The sequence below is a fragment of the Armigeres subalbatus genome, chromosome 1, assembly GCF_024139115.2.
Source record: "Armigeres subalbatus isolate Guangzhou_Male chromosome 1, GZ_Asu_2, whole genome shotgun sequence".
Taxonomy (NCBI): domain Eukaryota; kingdom Metazoa; phylum Arthropoda; class Insecta; order Diptera; family Culicidae; genus Armigeres; species Armigeres subalbatus.
Window position 1 is genome coordinate 170,170,746 of NC_085139.1, and position 23,531 is coordinate 170,194,276.

General features: G+C 41.1%; 2 long non-coding RNA genes across 2 annotated transcripts in view; both read left to right on the forward strand.

Moving 5' to 3' along the window:
• The window catches only part of LOC134208364 (uncharacterized), a 363,599-nt gene that overhangs the window by 186,312 nt on the left and 153,756 nt on the right, over nucleotides 1-23,531 (forward strand). The window lies entirely within an intron of this gene.
• On the forward strand, nucleotides 19,887-20,764 carry LOC134208352 (uncharacterized). Its single transcript, XR_009978631.1, has 3 exons — nucleotides 19,887-20,085; nucleotides 20,151-20,330; nucleotides 20,389-20,764. It is a non-coding gene; the product is annotated as an uncharacterized LOC134208352 (long non-coding RNA).

The window sequence follows — 23,531 nt, forward strand, 5'->3', positions numbered from 1 at the left end:
TGATAATTCTGAACCATTGTCTAGTCTAGTCTAGTCTAGTCTAGTCTAGTCTAGTCTACACATACACAGCCAGTTCATGAAAGAATCCTGGAAAGTGATAGATTCGACAACATCTATCACTTTTCTTGTCAATATTTATGTTTAAAGCACATCATGAATGTAATTCAAACACAAAAGCGGCAAAAATACATCAGAAGGGTAAAATATTAAATGTATACCTGGGTAGAGATGAAAATCAAACTAATAACATGAAAATAACAAACCTTGCTGTGATATCAGGTACTATTCATGAATAACATAAAACAACAAACACACTTTCTTATTTTCTCAAAATCCATTATTCATGTGTTGTTGTAAGGAGAGCAGCACAACAAATGAAAAACAAATTTTGCCATCACAACAAATGTTGTTATTCAATCATCATTTGAGTTTTCAACATATCAATAATAACTGATTTTGGTATTTTCTTTTTTGCAAATATTTTGCTATTAGTTTGATAATATAATGCCAAAATGAGTAATTTATGATTTATTCGCTCGAACAATCTCTGTCATTATTTTTGCTATTTTAGCTATATCAAACAACCTAATATCAAATTTTGCTATTCAGTTATGCATATAATAATAGTAACAATTGTTATTGTTTTGCTGTTTTCTTCTACCCGGGTAGTATTTCTTGAAAACTATTTTCAAACACTGTGTTATAAAAGTTGTTGAAGCATCTTGTTATTTTTAATAAAAAAATTCAAATTCCGAACTCAATATTTAGACATAGAAAAAAAACTAGAGATAAACTAGTTGGGTGAACAACAATCTATTTGTGATGCAAACTATTAACAAATCTACGCATATCCTTCCTGATACAAACCTGATCTTAGAACGCTCATGCAAGCTTGTTCTTTCTCTGTATCGAAAGCGATAAAATCAGAATCAAGTCATTTAGTCAATAATCCCAACTAAATTTTAGCCTAAAGGCACTATTATATGTTAGAATGATTTAATAATTATGAAGATGCACAGAATAACACAAAAAAGAGATAAAATTGGAACTTCTCACCGAATGTATCCAAAACCTGGATGAATGGGTTGGAACCAGCATGGGTACCACATCACTGCACATCACACTTAATATTTAAAAAAAAGTAGTTTATACAATTGTCCAAAAGCCAAATAACAACAACGAGTGGAAACACGGGTGAAAAACTTGACAGCAAAATTTAGCAGCAGCCGTCCGCGCGCAATGGTTGCTGTGATCCCCGGAATTAAAATACTCATTCTTCTGATAATTCTGAACCATTGTTTGCTATCGAAAGTTGGTCTTATGTGCACGCTAAAAACAACTCACACATATTTTTTGAACTATACCATGCATGAGTACCAACATCAACAGAAAAGCTAGATGAATTAATAAAGTTTTCTATTTTTTCAAGCCTCATAAAAAGTAAATAAGTACAGGGCACTGCCATTTGCCATTTATCATTTTCAACTGAGAGCAGAATCACGAACTCCTGCTCGGTATTGCTGCAAGGATTCGTAATGAACCCTGTAACAATGTAACATGCTCGCTGGAAGGATGCAAATAAATTTTTACGTTGCTTCAATTGCTGACATTGTGTCGTCTTCACCGCAAGGAAATTCTTATGTCGAATTCGTTTTTAAACCTGGGTCAGTGCCAACCCGAACCCTGAATAAAAAAACATTTTCAGTTCCATCTGTCATTGGATATGTTGGTGTGCGTAGCATCGTGTTTGTTTTGATTCGAAACATATGATCCAGTGCACTGGCACTGGCAGTGCGTTGGCGTTGACTAATCAGATCATGATGAATAAACTATTTTTTGCGAATAGTGGAAATTACTTTTGGGTGGATATAAGTAGGGAAACTGCTCCTGGAATTCATTTCATGGCTCTGATATTCATCCCATCAAAAACAAAGCAATGGAAAGGAATTTGGATTGTTTATTATTTTTGTGATTTTTCTCAGCAGTGAACACGCATGTTGACAAAAAGAGGCGACGAAATTGGTCCTGCATTTCTTTGTTTCCCGATGAGATGAATATACGTTCAGTGAGATGAAGATCGGAACAGTTCCCCTATTTAATTATATTCAATAATCCCGTGCACATTCTTATACCAAGAATTCGGTATAGAATTCATGTAAAAGAGATTTTCTATTCTACAAAAAAAAATCATCTATTGCTGCAAAAGTTTTTTATCGGAGAACACTCAGAAGCATGTAATAAAAATTCTCCAGGATTCGCTAATTTTTTTCCTCGCTAACTCTCCTGATAAAGGTAGCCTCACACATCGGGAAAATTTTCCGCCGGATTTTGGGCCCCGTGCATTTTCAATTTTCAAGAATCTTCCGGAGGAATTGCTCAAGGTACTTCCGGGGGAATTTATGTACGAAACTTGTTTCCTGTATTAGGAGGATTTCCTGAAGTAATTATATTGTAGGAATTTCCAAATTAATTCCTGGAGCAATTTCCAGAGAAAATCCTGGAATAGTATTCAAAGGAATTCATCTCGAAAGGATCCCTTGGAAAAAATATGGAGGAATGCTTGAAAGATATCGCCAAAAAATCAAGAAAGAATTACTGAAAGACTGGCAGAATTCCCGAAGAAAATTCTGAAACGCACGAAACAGTTTTTGGAAAAATTTCAAAAGAAATTCTGCATAAGAAAAAATTCTATTCGGTATTCCACAAATATATTTTTCTGACAATTCTTAGCGGATTTTGTGAACGAATTTCAAGGGGAATTCCCAAACTACACAATTCCATCCACCGACCTAATTTAGGATACCATCTGTGAGGAAAACCTGAATGAACTTATGAATACATAACTTCCTAACAATTATTTTTAAAACTGAATCTAGACAACAGTACCGGATTAATTTCATTTTAAATATAACAAATATCACAAAATTCCCGAAAAAGATTTTCAACGCGCATTTTATTTTAATAAACAGACAGTTTCGTTTCTCCCTTCTGCTTGATTATTCCGCCCAGTCCCACCCACCCACGTGGTTTTGACAGTTGTAGTACAGTTGTATTGGTGAACCCGGTGCGAAACCGTGAAACAACACAGTGCGAACCCGACAGCTTTGGGGTTGGAACTAGTGCGAACCTAGTTCCAACCTGAGCGAATAAAAAAACACTTTTGTCGTTTTCGGTTTTAAACCTGGGTCAGGTCCGACCCCGACTCTGAATAACCGAACGAAAAACGAATCGGGATCGAGTCAGTATGATGGTATTAGTGAGAACTTAATCCCTATCATCTGTTTTGTTTACAATTCGCACTTTTATCAGCTGGCAGAAACAGACATATTTTGAATACTGAATTTTGTTATTAGTGTCCTTTTTTTCTTGTTTTATGAATTGTGGGGGAAATCAGACGTTTCTTCTGTTAATTGTTTAATGACTAAAATGACTATTAATCCATCAATAAATTAATGTGATTAGGAGCTTGTGATGAATGACGACGGCAATGTGGATTGCCGTGAAAGAATTCATGCCAATCCGTTTTTCCCGATAAACTATTATGCTGATTCTAGTATATGGGTAACAGTGATTGTGTTACAGTAGATTTGAATTATCAATTATGTCATTGAAATGGAATAGAACAAGAAAATATTAAAGCAGTTGAGATTTGGGGCCTTTTATTTTAAAACAAATAATCAGATCGCACAAGAGTTGAACAGCATTCTTTTTTGCTTTTTGCATTTTTTTTTTGCTCTTTTTCCCCCAAGAGGGGACCCTTTGAGATAAATTGCGATTTCGTCAGAACTGCAAAAACCAAATATACAAGAGAGGCCAATCATTTGTCACTACATAATCTAAACAGGAGATTCAACATAATAAATATCAATGGGATAAAATATGTCTTTGTCGGTTTTTTAATGAATTGCAAGTAAAAACCCTTCTTCCACTCAAAAATTACGATCAATTCGTATAAAAACTGTTCCTAAATAAACATTTTAATATATTCATGAATAATCATTTATAAATAAATACAATAAATTTGTTGATGTCAATATAGTTGCCAAAGCCTTATAAATGGTTAATGCCAGGGTTAATACATTATGTTTATATTCTTCAAATCCGTAACCTTGAACAAATTATCCACAGAACTGCAATAATGAATAAAATAATGGTATGAACATTTTCGTATAAATAACTTCATAGCGGCAGATACTCTGGTACGCTTTTTTCCCATTGATATAGCAATTATACCTAAAGTATATGTTCGAATACACAACGTAATAGTGAATAAATAGCAGCATCACTGCATTTTATAAATCACATTTTCAACAAAATTTTCTACCCTCATTTTGTTTATAATGGAGCTACCATTTGAGGTAATCAGCGAAAAATATGTCGATATCTGAATGCGATTCACCATCAGAGAAGTTTGGAGACAGCACAAAATTAAAATAATCCATTTTTGCGTGGAAAACAGCAACAAAATTGATAAATTTAACAAATGAAACAAACAAAATCAAATACCCATCCGTGTCTTTTACGTTTTCATTTTTCTTTAGCGTAAACATAAACACCAGTTTGACAGTTTGTGTTCGAATGTATTGGTGAACCTAGGTTGGATCTCGATAAATCGGCAGAGCGAACCTCATTCATTTTGGGTCGGATCTGGTGCGGATCGCGATCCAACCTGAACGAATAACCGAACGTTTTGACAGCAGTTAGAGCGGATCCGGTGCAGAACTAGGTTCGACCCAGCAATAACCGAAAACGACATTTGACAGCACTTAGGTTGGAACTGGTTCCAACCCAGGTTGGAACTTTTTAAAAACGAATTCGACATTACTCAAACAACTTGTACTCGCTCCCAGAACCAATCGGTAGCAAAGCCACATCGCAAGTGGCACAACCCAGTAGGATGTAGTTCGCAGATAGGCACCTAAGCAATGTGCTCCTCCCCAGCCTCGTAGTGCCATCGTCCATGCGTTTTGTCAACTGTAAACGTACAAGATCCGATCGGAAGACGACGAAAAACCACACAATGGCAATGGGTGAGGCAGTAAATGGGGAGCCATCATAAAGTCGTATAACAAAGCCTATAAATACTGATTATTATCGTTACACAAAGTGAGAGAAAGCGACGTTGAAGGGAGGGAGGAGTGGTTCCTTTTGTTACCGGAGGATAATTATGCCGATACGACATGATGTCAAACGACTGCTCCAGGAATAGAAAAGTATAACTGGGAGCTATTCCGAGCATATACGCTCGATGTTTATTGTGTGGCTTAGGCTAAATGTCGGAGGCTTCAGGGGGAAGTGGATTGCTTAACGATTATTGTATCAATAATATCAAATCAACGATCTCTTGAGATGTTCCACCGAAGATAATACACCTATCTAACTGGGTCGATATTGTAATAAAGCTAGGAGAAATGGTGCTAATGACAACTTTCAGGAGAACGAATGCAGAGGTACTATTCAGAAACGAGTGATTACGAATAATTACTGTGGATAGATACTGACCTTCGTTTATGAAAATAATCGAAATCTCGCGCTTATCATCATAGAGGCGTAGCTGTATTTATCGAAGCAGCAAACTTCAACCGTTTACCTTAGATTCTATGGTACAGGGCGATAAAGGATAGTTGCAGCTTGCAAAAATTATAGTCGAAACTTTTAATTCAGTTGAGTTATACACAAAATTAAAAAAAGCGATGTAGAGAAATCTATCAATTCAGTTACACCCTTATGATCCTAAGCGCGATAAATGAATTTAGCTCAGTTAGAGGAATGTGGCCTACGATGGAATAGTTTTTATTGTAAGTTTTTTGTTGAATTGTCTTCTTGGTAATTCTTTTGTATTGACAACTTTAGAATAACTAATACTTACTGTTGGCGGAAAATAACCTTGAAACTTCATTGCGATTTATATTATCAGTAAGAACACTTTTAAAAAGCATTCGGTGCCTCCTAAGAACTAGCGTCCATGACGGAGGGTGAGTCCACGAAGATGTTGGAGCGCAAAGATGTTACGTACAGCCAAATTTCAACAAATTCAAGATTCCGTTGAACATCATCGGTAACATTTATCGCACTACCGTGAAGTACTAATTTGCGCAAGGTAATTCAATTCAATTCATCTTCCACTAATGACTGTTTTGGCATCTCCATAGCAAAATTGGCGCAAATTTCTGCCGCGGGACGTGATAGAATTCGATACGCTATCGGTGTTGGCTAAAATGGGCTTTGAGGTGAGAACTGATTGTGTTCCATCCAGCTTGCCTGACAAAAAAAAAGTACCGCGGCCTCGATCAATAATGATGTCCGTTCGTGGTACCGTTGCACGCGAGCACAAGAAAGCAGTTGGAAGATGCGATTTTGGACAACAACGGAGGTAAAAAGTTTAAATTAATGACCCTTCGGCGTTAAATAGCATGATGGCGTTTTATTGGTATCCAATACTGCGCACCATCGGATCGACCGACAACGGTCGGTTGGGGGAACGTAACTGACGCTAACGTGAATGGATGGAACCAAGTGGCTGCTGCAGTTGTGACCAGATCGCGTTTGTATTTGGTATTAATGAGCTTTAATTACGTCTTATTCAGGCGGCCGGATATCATCAGTGTTGTTCTTCTCAATCAAGAAAAGAACGACGAATGAGATCAACGTTGAGTGTGGGTTGCTTGCTTGCATTAAACCAATAGGAACATCCGCCCATTAACGAGCGTGCTCGGAAAATAATCATCATGTGCTTAAAAGATAAATATGTTCCATCCTTAATATTGATTTGCAATGTCATGTGAATTGCCATGATGTTGTCAGTCTCAAAACGATACGCAATTCTTAAGTTGATTATTATGTGAAGGCCTACACTGCCTAAGATCGCATATTTGTAACAATCGACAAAAGTAGGCATGGGAGAAATGGAATGATGAAGTTTGTGATACGCATAAGTATGCAAATCTCAATGAATTTCTAAAAATTCCCAAAAATTGCACAAGCACTTTATTCAGTTGAAATCTTCGGTAAAAACATTTCCATAACTTGGTATTTGAATGCAAACTAATTGCAAAAATTTTTGTACATAGCGCATGGCGTACCGACACTAAAGTTTTTCAGTGTTACGGTTATGCGGTCACTATGCTTAATGTTACAAAACAACTTGGTAGTTTTTTCGAGTTTTTTGGATCAAACTTTCTTATTTCACCTGGTCAACTGGAAGAATTATCAATTTGGAGATGATTCATGAGCTTATTTCAAAATCGACAAAAATGCAAATGTTACAAATATGCGATCATGGGCAGTACACCTCACCATAACCTCAGCTAGATATGTTGTTTCATATTGACCCCAAATGAATCGATATTTACCCATTACTGAAAGTCAAATTTCAAAGAAAAACACATGGCACTTATAATCATAATGTTCAAAGCCTTGTATAGTAGAAGAGACCGTGAATACTTGAAGACTTTTTTTCATTTCTGATGATCATCATATCCAAACATTAATAAAATTACTCTTTCAAATCCCAATCGGGTTGTATTAAAAGGTGACGTAGGACTATGTAGGTATATACAATGGATTCTATTGCATGGATCTATAAGCAGATCGGACCCTGCGTTGCTCAGTAGTTGACAGTAAATCTTCTTTTACCGTAAGTCAATTATTTTCATCGCGATAGTCCGGATCAATTTCTATTAGATTGTATTAAATTTACACATTCTGGAGCTCAAGCTGACTTTTCTTATAAGATTCCGGCTTTAGGTGTGTTGACATTAGTTAGTGGAAATACGTATAATTGGAAATAATGCAAGTTCCCGATCATCAACAACGGCCAAATATCTCAATCTTGCGAAAAAATCCATAAATTTTCTACAGTGATCCCCGCCAACGGGCATTACCGCTGCCGACGGTATTATTGCAATTAAACTTTGTGTCACTTTCATAATAAAATCGTCTCAAATCAAGTCACTTCCATTTAAAATGGAGGTTCTGAAGAGAACCGATTTACGCTTGATGCGCAATTACAACAACTAACAGCAACCAAACAGTTTTCCCAATTTTGCGAGAATATTTCACTTTCTGCCGACAATAAACACTCGATGCTTTACCACAACTTTCTGATGTTCCTCTGATGCTGATAACGGCCACGGATCATTTTTGCCTTTCTCGTATACTAAGTATATCCCAAGCAACATCTCTTGTTTCTCAGTGAGTAACAACAACTGTGGTGTGACTTACTAAAGCTCTGACGTATGCACAACGCGTCGTATTTGGAACTCCTTTGTGACACAAAAAGCGCAAGAGGTGGAGCCTATTTGCAACATCTTGCGGCTACAATGAAAATAAAAACACAAAAACCAACCGGGAATCGAACCATGGACCTTGAGATTTGCAACCTTCTACTATAACCGTCACACCAACAGTTCTATTTGGAGATTCTGCTACAAGTGCACTACATAAACAACAAAGTCATTTGTAACTTCATTGTACCTTATACGGAACATGCAGGGGACTGTCAAAACTAAAATACTACTCAGCTGAGCTCAAAGTGTTTTGCAACATTTCAGAAACATTGTCGTAACAGCAATGAACCGAAGTGTTATTAATTCTGCAACTTATCTGTTTTGTTTCTGATATGGAACACATCGAATTTTAAACCACCCAAGAAGTCAGTTGAGTTGAATATTTCGACGCACCTTAAACGGAAATGAAACATTGTGATTTTCTGAAACTGGGAAGTGGCTTTAATGTGACTCGATGTATTGCCAGTGTCTTCAATGCAATTTATTAGGAACAAACACCTATTTGAAAGATGTTGCGCGTGCTGCTTGGGATACGGAAAGGCTATAGAACTGCTCCAAAACCGAACTTTTTTTAGAAGGCTCGGAGACCCATAGTGTTATATACCAATCGACTCAGCTCGACGAATTGAGGTGATGTCTGTATTTTTTTTTTTTTTTTTCCAGTAGGGTGGGAATCTGCATCCAGACACCGGTGGGCTACCGGCGAACGGGGTTTAGCTATTGCCGACCCGCTAAAACCACCCTGTTCACAGACCCTGAGTCTCCCCGGAACAGCTTTTTAGGCATTACTTCTGGGAGGGGTCCGTGCTACTACGCACGCCCACATACTAGCTACCCACTAGCTTCAAATCACAACTAGCTACCCACTAGTTCCTCTACCTCATAACTAGCTACCCACTAGTTCCGCTACTACTTAACCAACTACCCGCTGGTACCTCACCCTCGAGACTAGCTACCCACTAGTCGGCGCTATCCGACTGCTGCTCGGCGCGCCAATTGCGCTGCAAGATGCTGGCAATCTGAGTGGTAGCGGCCGAGACCGCGTACCACTTATCAACCTCTTGACACATCCTCTGGATAAGATTATCCGGAGTAGTGTCCCTCCCGCACACCTCTAGCATTCCGCTTCTAACATCGACGAAACGAGGACATACGAATAGTACGTGCTCGGCAGTTTCGTCGACCCCTGGGCAGTCCGGGCAGACGGGAGAGTCCGTATGCCCAAACCTATGTAGGTACCACCTAAAGCAACCATGGCCTGACAGGAACTGTGTCAGATGGAAGTGAACTTCCCCATGCCTCCTATTAACCCATCTTGATACGCTAGGTATCAGCCGATGGGTCCACCTACCCTTAGAAGAGTTATCCCAGTCCTGTTGCCACTTGATAGTCGAAGTGACTCTAATGGCTTTACGGGCTCCTCTGGTTCCGCGCATGTCGAAACTCTCCTCGTCTTCCCGTATGACTAGTCCAATGGGTAACATACACGCAATCACACAAGCGGCATCCCGTGATACCGTGCGGTAGGCACTTATCACTCTGAGACACGCTAGCCTGTGTACACTCTCCAGCTTCTGCAGGTTACGTTCGACGCTAAGCGCCGAGGCCCAAGCTGGACCGCCGTGTCTGAGGATAGATACTGCAACCCCAGCTAATAACCTGCGTCTGCTGGAGCGCACTCCCGAGCTATTGGACATCATCCTGGATAATGCCGCAATAGCTGTCGAAGCTCTCCTGCAGGCGTAATCTACGTGACTGCCGAAGTTCAGTCTATCGTCGATCAGCACCCCGAGGAGCTTCACCTCCCGCTTGGAAATGATCTCACAGTCGCCCACGCGAACCACTGCCTCCTGTACTGACTTACGGTTGTTAACAACAACCAACTCTGTTTTGTGATGAGCTAGCCCCAGCTGCCTTGAGCTCATCCATTCCTCTACTACAGCGATCGCGTGGGCCGCCGTAAGTTCCACTTCCTCAATCGACTCTCCGTAAACCTCCAGCGTTATGTCGTCGGCGAAGCCAACGATCTTAACACCTGGGGGAACTTCAGTCTTAAACACTATCGTACATAGTGTTCCATAGCACCGGGCCCAGGATAGATCCCTGAGGGACTCCTGCGGTGATAGAAGCACTACCCTCCCTTCATCGATCTCGTATAAGAGTACGCGATTCTGGAAATAGCTTTCCAAAATGTTGTACAGGCCCACCGGAATGCCCAACCGGAGTAACGAGAGCGCGATGGCATCCCAGCTTGCGCTGTTGAATGCGTTCTTGACGTCGAGCGTCACTATCGCACAGAATCGAGTTCCTCTCCGCTTGCGTTGTATCGCTACTTCCGCAGTTTTCACAACCGAGTTGATAGCATCCACCGTGGACCTACCCTTACGAAACCCAAACTGATTGCTTGACAGGCCGTTCGTACCTTCGGTGTACGGGGTAAGCCTGTTGAGGATAATCTTCTCAAGCAACTTCCCTGTGGTGTCCAGTAGGCAGATTGGTCTGTACGCCGATGGGTCGCCTGGTGGTTTCCGGGCTTCGGCAACAGCACCAGCTTCTGTCTCTTCCACCTATCGGGGAAACTGCGCTCGTCCAGGCATCTCTGCATGGCTGTCCTGAATATGTCCGGAGCGAGGTTTGGAACTCCGTCGGGCCCCGGAGCTTTGTTCGTGTCAAGGGTTGGGGCCACCGCAAGCAACTCTTCGTTCGTCACCGCTGCCACTTCAGCCACTTCAGCACTCGCGTTCTGCGGTGCTGGTGGTGGCCAAGGGCTTGTGGCATGGGACGGGAAGAGAACCTCGATAATGCGATTCAACCTTTCCGGCGACCGTTCGGGAGGCGCCAGCCCCCCTCTGGTCTTCGCCATTACTATCCTGTAGGCATCGCCCCAGGGATTAGCATTGGCGTTCTGGCATAGGTTGTCAAAACACTTCCTCTTACTGCTACTGATGGCCTTGTTAAGGGCCAACTTCGCAGCTTTGAACGTCAAGCGGCGTTCATCCCTCAACTGCTCAGAGCGAGCTCTCTGCATCCTTCGGCCAGCCCTAAGGCAGGTTGACCGAAGGTCTGCGATTGTTGCACTCCACCAGTATGCTGGAGGTCTACCGTTCCTCGGTGGTGCCCTCCTCTGCATACTGGCATCGCATGCACGTGACAGGACAGCTGTCAGTGCGTCCCCTGTAAGACTGTCGGTGTTACCCTCCAGTCCCAGCGCCGCGGTGAATACTTCGCTGTCGAAGCTTTGGGCCTTCCACCCACGGACCTGACGGGATTTCTCAACCTCGACTGCTGCACACCACAGCTGATCACGTAGCGGATGGCTAGGTGGTCGCTGTGGGTGTAGCCTTCGTCGACCCTCCAGTTCAGTCCCCGGCTAGGCTGGGGCTACAGAACGTAACGTCAATGAACGATTTCCACCCCGTTCCTACGGAACGTGCTGGTTGAGCCGTCATTGACTAACACGACCTCCAACTTTGCTAGAGCCTCTAGCAAAGCTTGACCTCTCTGATTGGTGCAGCGGCTTCCCCACTCCACCGCCCAAGCATTGAAGTCCCCCGCTATGACAACCGGCTTCCGACCTACAAGGTCGGACGATAGCCTATCGACCATCCGGGTGAATTGCTCTATTGGCCACCGTGGTGGGGCATAGCAGCTACAATAGAACACCCCGTTGATCTTAGCTATGGCGACACCTTCGACAGGTGTGTACGACCTCTTGGACCGGGAACCAGCCCGTTGTGCAGATCGCCGCCATCTTGGAGTCGTCCGCGACCCAGTTTCCGTTATTGGCAGGGACACGGTACGGATCTGCAAGAATAGCCACAGCAGCTGCTGGGCAGTAGCACAATGGTTAAGATTCAGCTGTGCTACCCGCACGGCGATTTCTTATTGCCACCACCGAAGGGACAAGTAGGTCCACCCATAACATGGTTACGGGCTTGCTTCCTACTAGCGCAGATAAGGCACCTTGGTGCTTTATCGCAGGCCTGCGCAAAATGTCCCTCCTCTCCACAACGACGACACAGGTTACTTCGATCCGGCCCCTTGCACTCCCATGACTTGTGACCAGATTCGAAGCACCTAAAACACTTTTCGACTAAAGGTGGCTGGAATATGCTTACTGGGCATATTGACCATCCAACCTTCAGTTTCCCGACCGCCAGGACCTTTTGGCGTCCGCTACCGGTAACTTGAACCAAGCTACCTGCGTGCCAAAAGGTCCACCTCTAAGACGAATAGAAGACCGCTCGACTTCTATATCGCACTGTACCTTTAAAGACGAAATGAGGTCCTCTGCCTCGGTGACTTCATCCAGCTGTTTACACCGGAGGGTCACCTCGGTGCCCAGAGACCTCACTTCCACTCCCTCACCCAGGACCTCCTGGGCCAACCTCTTATAGGCGGTACCGCTCGCCTTTGCTCCACGCTTCAGCACCAAGATCAGTTCGCCTGCCTTGGTGCGTCTGACGCTTCGCAGGTCCTCACCCAGTGTCGAAAGTTTTTCGGCACCTCGCATGGTCTTAAGAACGTCGGCGTACCTCTCTTTATCGGTCTTGACCAACAAGGCTTCGCCTCTGTCCCTAAGTTTCCTTTGCGGGGTGAGGACCCTCTCCTCCTCTTAGATCTGCTAACGAGCTGCCAGGGATTTTCGGTCCGCTGAGCAGTCGTCGCAGGTTGGCTACCATCACCCTTGGGTTTAGTAGCCTGGGCCGCACCGTTGCCCTTCCTCGTGGTTTCGCCTGATTAGGTGCCCTCTCTCGACGATCGGGCGCTCTATCAGACTCGACCGTACTGTTGTCCATAACAGTAAGGCGCCGCTTAACGTTACCGGACCGACCCTCTGACTGCTGCCGGGCGCGTTTGGAGCGCGCCGCAGTCCCTCCCTCGCCGACACTCGGGGTGGTACCAAGCACCGCTTGCGTCGGAGCTCTTCCTCCAAGGAAGGAGAAGGGTCCTGCCCCTTCTCGCTTCCAACCTCCCTCCTGGTGAGCGTGCCATGTTCGCGTTTTACCGCTTGAACTGACTGTCGAAGTACCAGAAGTTTCTGTTTCAGATCCTTGCTGATATTATTTCGACCGCTCGTGAACTCGATGATCTCATCGAGCTGCTTGGCGACTAACCGGATACCGGTTAGAGGCTCGCCTGGTGTGTTGACTACCTGAGCATCGCTCTGGCTGTCAACCCCTCCTGCTGGGGTAGTGCTGGTCCCGTGCAAACCAGCTACTGCCTCAACACCATTCTCCTCCCTAGTGAGAGGAGACCTCGCTGAACCCCTACTTGCGAAGGGGTCTCCCGTTGAGCCTACGGCGCCCCTACCTCTTGAAACTGGAGTAGACATAGCTCATGGGTCCCCTTGCAGCTGCCATCGAATCCTACTGAAGTAGTCGCCTCTATGATCTCATGGTTGTCTATGCTTGCAAGCAAGCAGGAGGCCATGCGTGGGTTGACACTTTCGTGTTCAGAGCCAGATCGGCGTTAGTCAGGGAGTTCATCTGAGTTTACTTCCGTCTGGTCACCAACCAGACAGCAGACTGGACAGCGTGCCGCAAAACCCGCCACGGTTTTATGGGACGGAAGGCAGCCTTGCCATTAGCCCACCCGCCGTTTCGAGTCGGTTTCACCCGGCTCTACTAAGGGAGTAGAATGACTCGGCTGTCAGCCCTCGCAATACACAATATAACAATATACAAAACACACAACCTTTAACACGCCTGCCATAACCGTAATTGAGACTTAAATGGCAGCCTAAGTCTCAATGCGCTACCGCGCTCCCTCGTTTGTAGTCCATTTAGCCGCCTAGCCCTTCAACTGCCGTTGATACGCTATCGTTTCCAGCGAGCACCGCGCGGAGGCGAACTACGCTGCCCGCCGAGGTGATGTCTGTATGTGTGTATGTATGTGTGTGTGTGTGTGTATGTGTACAAAAATGTGAGACACGTTTTTGGGTATTTAGCATCATCCGATTTGCTCGCAACAAGTTGCATTCGACGCAAAATGCAGTCCCATTGGTTCCTATTTAAAATTAGATCGATCGAACTTTGCGTTTCGGAGTTATGGGCAAAAAACTGTTTTTACGTGCAAAAAAAAAGCAAAATACCTTATTCTGGATTTGAACCTGTGATCTCTGGATTGGGAAGCGGTTACTATACCACAGCACCATCGATACACATAACATGCGACATGATATATACAAATATGAATCATCGAATTGCTAAACGTCAGATATAACTTTTCTCATGTCTTTTATTGCTATCATGAGCTAAGCAAAGCACAAATACCATATATAACAGGAGTAAATACTGCTCAGTTCAACGCTCTCCCGTACGAATGCGCCTGCCCCCCCGGCGTGCCCCCATACAATGGCCAGACTAAACCTACGATTGCGCTTAGAATTTAACCAAACAGTAATTTCGTAACGCTGAATTCATTTTAAAAATTAAATAGTTATCCGGCATATGTTATGCTATCCAAAGACTTCCGGAAGCCCATGACTTAGGATCTGCAGCCACAGTAGTGTCTCCATTCTAACCTTGAAACAGTAAATTTCCCGCTTTGGCGCAGCAAGGCACAATTGACCAAACTAACAACAACCGTTAAATAGACAAAATATATATTTCAATGCAAGGTTCTTTCTGGCACAGTTCGAACAAAACCTGCATATTTACGTTCAAGTCGATAATAATAAATTGGCTTCCGTGTTAAACAACATAAATTTATAGGTTATTTAAAATTTACACTGTAATTTCCGGTTTCATATTATGAAAAAGAAAAAAAAATGTTCTGTGAGGAGGATTCGAACATTAGTCCGCAGAGTGGGAGCCCTCACCGTTCGCCACTCGACCATTCCTGTTTCATGGAATTAGCTTTCAACAAAGTGAAACAGGCTAAGCGTTCTGGCGATTTCACAGATTTCCCGTCGAAATGTTTGAAAAGCATTGAGTTATTATGGCGATGAAATGTTGCGTCATGTTGATCAATATTTGAATAATTCTTTCCTTTTATAAAACTTTTCTTCAATATTTCAACTGAGAAGCTGGTATGACCACTGTTAAAGAAAAATTACAATTTTCCTTGAACTGAATCAAACAGTTTCAGATTATCAACAATGCGGCTTTGCATTATTATTAGATGGGATAAACGAATCAGATCGGGGTTATTCACTTTAAAGATACAGATCTTTCGACCGGATCGATTCTTCGGAAGTGAAGGTGACGAGAATGCAAAATGGTAAAAAGGCTGCCATTCCGGCTCACACTTTTGCTCCGATTGCTGAATAATTTCCCTGTTTGTCGTTCACAAGCCTATATAAGTACCCAAAATGAACTTTTCATTTTGTCATTTTCATACAAGTGGTAAGATAATTTGATGATCTGGTGAACCGGGTTTTCTGAAAAGTAAGCCACGAATCATTCACTCACTCACATCGAAGATCCGGATCATTTTAGTGGTTCCGGATCTGAAAGCCCATCTCTTATAGTTAGAAATTGATCGATTTTGTTTCGTTGATATTGTATTCAAATAATGCAGCAATACGCAGTAGTTTGTCGCTTGATGTGATATATAAAGGATAACAGAACTGAACAATTTATTTGAGAAACTGCATATTTGATTTAACTCGTGATTTTCACGTGTAAATATCGTATGAACCCGTCGAAGTTTACAGCGTTGTAAACCTCGTACGAACAGATTTACTGAAGTAATGAAGAAAATCCATCCATCCGTTTACAAATTATGCGGATACCAACACAGACCAACTCATTTTTACACATACAGATATTGATTAACTAATAATTTTAACCAATCAAGTTAGTTTTTCTTTAATTATTGATTCCTCCACTGTGTTCAGCGGGCCTGACGGGTGAATTCATCTTTTTTTTTTGACGTAGGACTTACATCTCTCATTACTATACCAGGTGTCATTTCAAAATATTCAAATCGACGTTACGCTGTGTTGAAAGATTTTAAACGTTAATAGCGTTCGTCTCAGTGGACAAATTTCTGCGGTAAGCCCCTCAATCGACAGATTTCAAGTATGCCTTTTATGTCCATGCTTGATAAGACCCGAAAAACTTGTTTCAATAGGCATGAAACTGTTTTCAATGAAAAACATTGAGCTCAAGGGAACCTATAAATATGGGTACCGCATAATTCTTGCATCATTTCATTACCACGTTCTGATTGGTGCAGACACCAGCGAATGAGCAGCCGCTGGGTCTGCCGAGAAGCCATAAAATAGCGCAACGCAATTTTTTCCTTTCATTCTGACCGGGACAAGCGAAGCAACCGCATCATCGATGGAACAGCACTCACACCTTTTAGCAGGGAATGAAGTCATCGAAGCCACCATCATCAGCCGAAACCTAGCCAGTACCGCAGCAGTCCACCCTACAGACCCGACAAAGCAGCAATGCTGAGCAGATACCGGCAGCAGCAGCAGAGTCGAGCCGAGATCGGCCGGCATCGGTGATGAGCCGAGACATGCTGAAGGAAAGCCACATGCATGCACTACATGCTGCATGTATGTCCAAAAAACAAACGGTTCTTCAGAGAGCCAATGATAGCGATCAATATCAAAGCTTTCAATTCCCTTCGGGATAGAAATTGCAGGGTTGTTACGGAGATCCTGAAATATTTTCCGCGCCAAATCCACGCCGACTAAAATCAAATCCACGCCATTTCCGGCAACATGAAAATCCATTCTGCGCCAAATCCGCGCGACCCAAAACTAAATTCTAAGCAAATACACGTTAAATATCAATGCATTGATCAATGCAATATTGGCATTGATAAAAAAATATGTAGTAAAACATTGTTTGATACTGGCCGCACACAAAGCGAACGTGACTGAATGATCGTCCCATGTTATGAATTCTAAATCTTATCACCATAAATCCCATGTCCGGGTGTTTCCTTCCTTCTACTACTAATAATGTTGTCTCAGAAAAGAACACCCTACTTCCCACCTGAACTGCAATTCTCGCTTGCACGGCTTATTGGCCTGTATCAAGTGAAAAGTCCCGTTAAGAAATAGACGCCAGCAGCGAGCAACAAGCGTAAAAAAGAAGAAGCCCTTCAACGCGTTGATGATGATGACGCTTTGGCTGACAAAGAATCGGGATACAAGACACTAGCTGATTAGCCCACCAATTGGGAAGCAGAGAAGATTCAAAATTAAGTAGTATAAAAGAAAAGTGCACTCGCTCGCAGATCATTCAGTCTTTTTTATACCATCACTAGAAATTCGCGGTTATTTGAAAAGATCGTTTTCTTACTTTTTGCACTTAGCCGAAGCAAACAGCCTTTTTCAAGGCTCTAAGAGTTAAAAAAATGTTCTCCTTCAGTAGCTATCGCACGGATTAGAAGGCCCTTCAGTGGAAGGGCTGAGATACAGTCTACATCCCCTGCTGAACCAACTTGTGGTTTATTTAAGGCAGTCCTTCAGTGGGAAGGTTGCCACTGTCGAGGCTAATATTTCGTGACCGGACAGATACTTTCTGAATTTATTTATCCAAAATAGTTGATGTGAGAAATTTGGACATATTATGTATCTTAAAGGCATGGTCAAGTCAAGTCCTACGTCCACTTAGCGGTTATGTCACAGACATTACCCACTGTTCGTTTTTTTCAAAAGAAGCAGCTATTCTGCTTTACCTAGGGATCCTATAATGAGAGATATGCAAATACTTTTCCAGACGATTTAGCAACGCTGTTACTTTTGTTAGCAAACGCTTCCAGCACTTGCCGCAGCGCAAAATGTTGAAGCTTGTATATGACTTTGCATTTGAAAACAATTTGGAATATGTTTGTCTGTCCACTAACAGTGTTTAAATAAGCATTATCACTAAAATAACAGTGCAATAGGCGAATAGGCGAAACACGATACATAAACTAGATTACTTTTACTCGCAAAAGTAAAACAAATTGTTTATTCGATGAAACTTTTCTCCAAATTTATCTCAATACCTTTCAACCTCGTCTCAATCTGCAACAATAACAACGTTCATTTGGCTCACGTTTTGACAGTTCTCAATGCTCGATTGGCTTACAATGGCCGCTTTCGCATATCTCTCATTATAGGATCCCTAGCTTTACCCACCTCGTTTGGCATTTACACATACGGGAAACGACAAAGCGAAATGACACGATTCATACTAGAGCGACTTGCTCTTCACGCCTCAGTGCAATCGTTATTCTAGTACCTCCTCACGTTCGATATGAGAATTTATACAATACGCCAAATGCATAATTTATAGTGGCGCCACCTTCAAAATAATTATTTACAATAAGGCTTGCTGACGTTTAATCAATCTTCCTCTTGCAAGAATTTGGAACGCTTCGGAAGCGTTTCCCGATGAAAACAAATCATATCTTTTCTGTGCCCGTGCAAGAGAAAGATGACAAGCATCAGCAAGCCATAATATTGATTCGATAGTAATCGTCATATTTCCTAACAAGGAACGAAAAAAATGTTTTACGTTATTTGCTATTTTGGCTCGATCATTGCCTCATTATGGAATATATGCCAAAATAATGATGCCGAGATGAGTCTAAATTGAATAGCGTATAATCATATACATATGGTATTAGAGTGGGGCGCAGTTGTATGGAAAAACGCAAACTTGATCCGATGAAGTGAGATCAAGGTTTTTCTGAATCGTTTTGGGACCCCAATCAACTGCGCAAAATATGGGGAATCGATTGGTTGCAACCTCGCATGCCGCATCGCGTTTTAAATTTACATGGAGATTAGTATGGGAAAACGTACTTTTTCACATTTTTGTTCTTAGCGGCTTCAATTTATCATCAATCACGTGACTTAAAACGTTAGCATATAGTCTGAAAGATGCCGAAAGACTTTGCCGAAGAAGGTATGTAGCTGGAAGGTCTACGAAAAATGTTATTACGTTTCGAAAATTGATTGTTCAAACCATATGCAAAAAATCAATGTTTCTGCCAGCACTACTGGACAACGTATGGCTATCGAAGGGCAAAGCCCATCTTCCTTCTCGCCGATTTTTTTTCTTTGCAAAATGATTCCGGATAGCTCCCATTAGCTCTAAAGCCTTATAAGATCAATTATTTTGAAATAACACTCAGTTAAATTATTGGTCTACGTAGTTCGGCAGTGCTGGCAGAATAAACCATTTTTCGCATATGATTTGAACACTCAATCTTCGAAGCGTTATAACTTTTTTCGAGGACGTTCCAGAAACGTGCTTTCTTTGGCAAAGTTTTTCGGTATCCTTTGGGTTATACTTTAACGCAATGTGCCATTTGGATTACAATGAACTGAAACTTCTAGAAGTGGAAATGCAAAAATATACGTTCTCCCATACTAATTTCCATCCAAACTTCAAACGCGATGCGGAAAGCGAGGAAGCAACCAATCGGTCCCAAATTCTGCACAGTTATTCAGGACCCAGAATGGCTTCGAAAAACCATTGACTTGAAAAAATGACCATGATGCCCCACTCTAATATGGTATACAGCAATACCAGACTCATTTTGTAAGCACCCAACTGTGTTACTTGGGCTTGATGGATGAATTTTCAAACATAGCAGAAGGCAAAGCAGTTCTTCTGCTTTATCCACTAGATTGGATGTTGATTTTGCAACTTGACCTACTTGATAGTCTCATCGGGCCCATCTAAAATCTGTCAAAACAAAAACAAAATATCAGATGGTACCTTTGGTCACTTCTTCATTACCTGAGAATCATTAATATTTAAAGTATTTCTGATATGTGAATATCACAAAATACGAGGATGTCAATAACGAAACAGAGCAAATAATTGTGTAGGTAAGTAATATATGAATTTTGTTTATTAGGCCGCTGTATTAATGAGATATATTTCGCTGCTTCAGATTTCAGACTTCCAGTAAGCATGGAGCGTGTCAAGATCATCAGGAACAGCATTTCTGAATTACCTTCAGGTAATATATAATCCATGGATACCTGGTTGGCTACATCATCGTACACGTGCATACACGATATATATATGAAATTATATACGGGCATAGTTTCCCATGCTGGATACACATTTGGTAAGATTCACACGTTTCAGATTTTTCTCATTTCCATTAATTACCGTACTCTTTTTAGACCAATTGCACTGATCGGAAGGACGAGCTCTTTACCTAGGCGCCTTACTTTGAGGAAATTTCTCAAGGCAGTTACATAGCAAGCTCAAGTTCTGTGGTGAAACTTTGAAGAAAGCATTCAACGAGGACTTGAGTAAACCTTATTCTTTTCTATGGCCGTATGCTCATGATTCACAGAAGCTTCGAATAAGGAGTACTCGCAGAAATATGTATCAGCCACGACCGATGATTACTTCGGAAAAGAGTAAACCAATTGAAGTGTTTCGACACATAAACAAAACTAGTTCAGAGAAACGCGTATTTCAGTCAAAATTTTAAAAATGCACTTTGTTTAATATATGTATTGTTTGGAGCATGAATAAACTTGTAATTTATAATGTTATTCATAGTACTTTTGCCATTCTCTTATACTAAGTATACCGAAAAGCTATATATTCGCTCAAAAAACAAACTTTTTATAGAACGCCCGGAGACCCATAGTGTTATATACCGAACGACTTAGTTCGACGGATTGACGTAATGACTGTGTATTAGGGTGGTTCAAAAAATCGATTTTGCTCCGCAGCGCTTATCTGATTCTTTATCATGTTCTGAGTGTCCTCTGAAAATTTGAGCTCATTTGGATTAAAACTGATTTAGCACAAGCCGTTTCAAGTTTACATGCAAATTGGTATGGTGAAATTTATTTTTTCGTTATACTGTTTATGGCGCTTCCTCATTAAGCGCAGGTGAAAAGAAAACCTACATAGCTAAAAGGAATACTTAAGAGCTTTCACTCAGCGAAAACCGCGTCTTAATTAATCGTTCCGATTTTTCGAACCACCCTACTGTGTATGTATGTGCGCAAAAAGTCTCGCACATTTTTAGCGCATTTACCTTTAACCGACAACGTTGCATTCGACGAGAAATCTTGTACCATTATTCGCTATTGAAAATTGGGTAATATGGGATCAGAAATGACCATAATACTTATTTTAGAATGAAATAGTAAAATTAACATATCGGCACTTACTTTAATTCCAATTGATTGCAACAAGTTGCGTTCGACATATATTCTTGAAATGAGTATAAATAGGGTAGGACGCGGCAAAAGGAGCACCCTAAGGATAATATTAAATGCCTTATCAAGCAAGCATGCTTTTCTATATTACAATAAGATATTCTTTTTTGTTGTATCTCATCTAGACTAGAACGCGAATTTCAAAAAGAACGATAAACTTGACAAATGTGACCTAGCTTAAACTTTTTCTATGACTGGTTTAAATATACCACGGAGCAATAAGGACACCATTCTAAAAATCATTTTTTTCAAACGAAATGTTAGAACATCAATTTATAAAAAAAAATAGCTTTCAATACGCATTGGTCATATTAAAATAATAGAACTGTGGATCGATAAGTTAATAATTCCAATTGATACCATTGAAATCGCATTGAATAACAGAAATTATTTTGTTAAGAAAATTATTTTGAGCTTTTTATTGGAATGTCTTCACTTGTCATAAGACGAGTTTGTACAATCCCATTTAATTCCCCAATGGTAGTTATTGACAGATAGTTATTTCGACCTTACTGTTGAGGTCGAAATTCGTATATGTCAAGCTACAATTAATTGGTGGAATTATGTAAATGGGATTGTACAAACTCGTCTAATGACAAGTGAACAGAAATAAGCTTATAATTTAAGTAGATTTAATAATGTACGTTGTTTAAGGCTCAAGACTCCGTAACTCTGTTTTGAAAATTAATGACGTTATTGCTTGTTAGTATTGGTGAGGCAACTTGTAGAAAAAGTGATGAAAATTTGAGGTGGGTGGAAATGGGGTGGTAAAAGCTTGTCAGCTGCTACATATTGTTGCCAGATGCAACAAAATGTTTATTTTTGAGCATTTATGAAATATGTATTATATGGAAACTTATTTTAAATTTCTTCGTACACCACTGGGCTTTCAACATACAGTGTTGGGGAAAGTACAGTAAAACACTTTGATTCTCCGAATATTTACATTTTATCCGGTAGAATTTCGTGCACTGAGCAGTCGAGCACACTGATACAGTTTCCCAAATAAATGTAAGACGAAATTAAGTCTTTTTTATTCTTCATCCGCAGATTGTTTGTTTGCTGCTGCGTGAGTCTCGTGCCATCCATCCTCACTTTCTTGTGCGCAGTGCAAATAGAACAGAATCGAGTTGAATTAGGCTGTGACACACAGCCTTGAAAAAGTGCTAGCCACAGATACTGATTTATTAGTTCTAATCTGTAAAACGAGTAAGGAATAATGAAATGAATATTTGCCACCAAAACCGGCTATACGTTGAGAAATTATTCTACGAAAACATTGATTGTGGGGGGAGAAAATAGTAAAAGTATGTGCTGTCGTCTGCTTGGTCGTGACTGCTGCAGGCGGCTGCCGTAGTTTTTTTTTTTTTGACTGCATGGTAGGATGCATGGTACGGTAAAATTAAATGTCAACCATTCTCCACCCATCCAACAGAAGCTTGCATAATCTTTTCTTTTTTTCTGGTTGATTTGATTAATTCGCAAACAAACCGCAATAATTATTTGATCAAATAAATCTGGCAACGATGAAATGATGATTCTTTTCTTGTATATGCATAAAGTTGTTTGCGTGTCGACTAGCATATTCGATGTATTGTTTTGATATTTCTAAGTTGCTTTGCCGAGATTTTGAGCGCACTATTTCACCTAATGCGGTAGTGAGTTTGGGTGTTCCGAATTTTGCAACATTCACAATACGGCCGTCAAATTTTTCTCTAACTTCAAATTTTTTAAAGCAGTTTTCGTTGGTTTTTCGACATGAAGTGAAGAAATTGGTGTTCAACATCAAAGCCAAAAGTGAAAGTTAGGTAGTGAATTATGTTTAGTTGTGATAAAATCAAGAAAGCGGCGAGAAAAGAACAAATAAAAACTGAGTGCATGTGTATGTGTGTGTCTCGATCGTTCGGAGTTAGTGTGTGTATAATTAGTATACGAAAATTTGTCTAGAAAAAAAGCAGTTTTAAGCACTTTTCAGTCAATTAATTGATAATTAATTAGCTAGGTGAGTGAAAAATTCATATGAAAATACCATGAATATACGTTGACAGAGGTAAGTTGGTGAATAGCAGTGAAATATTGAATTT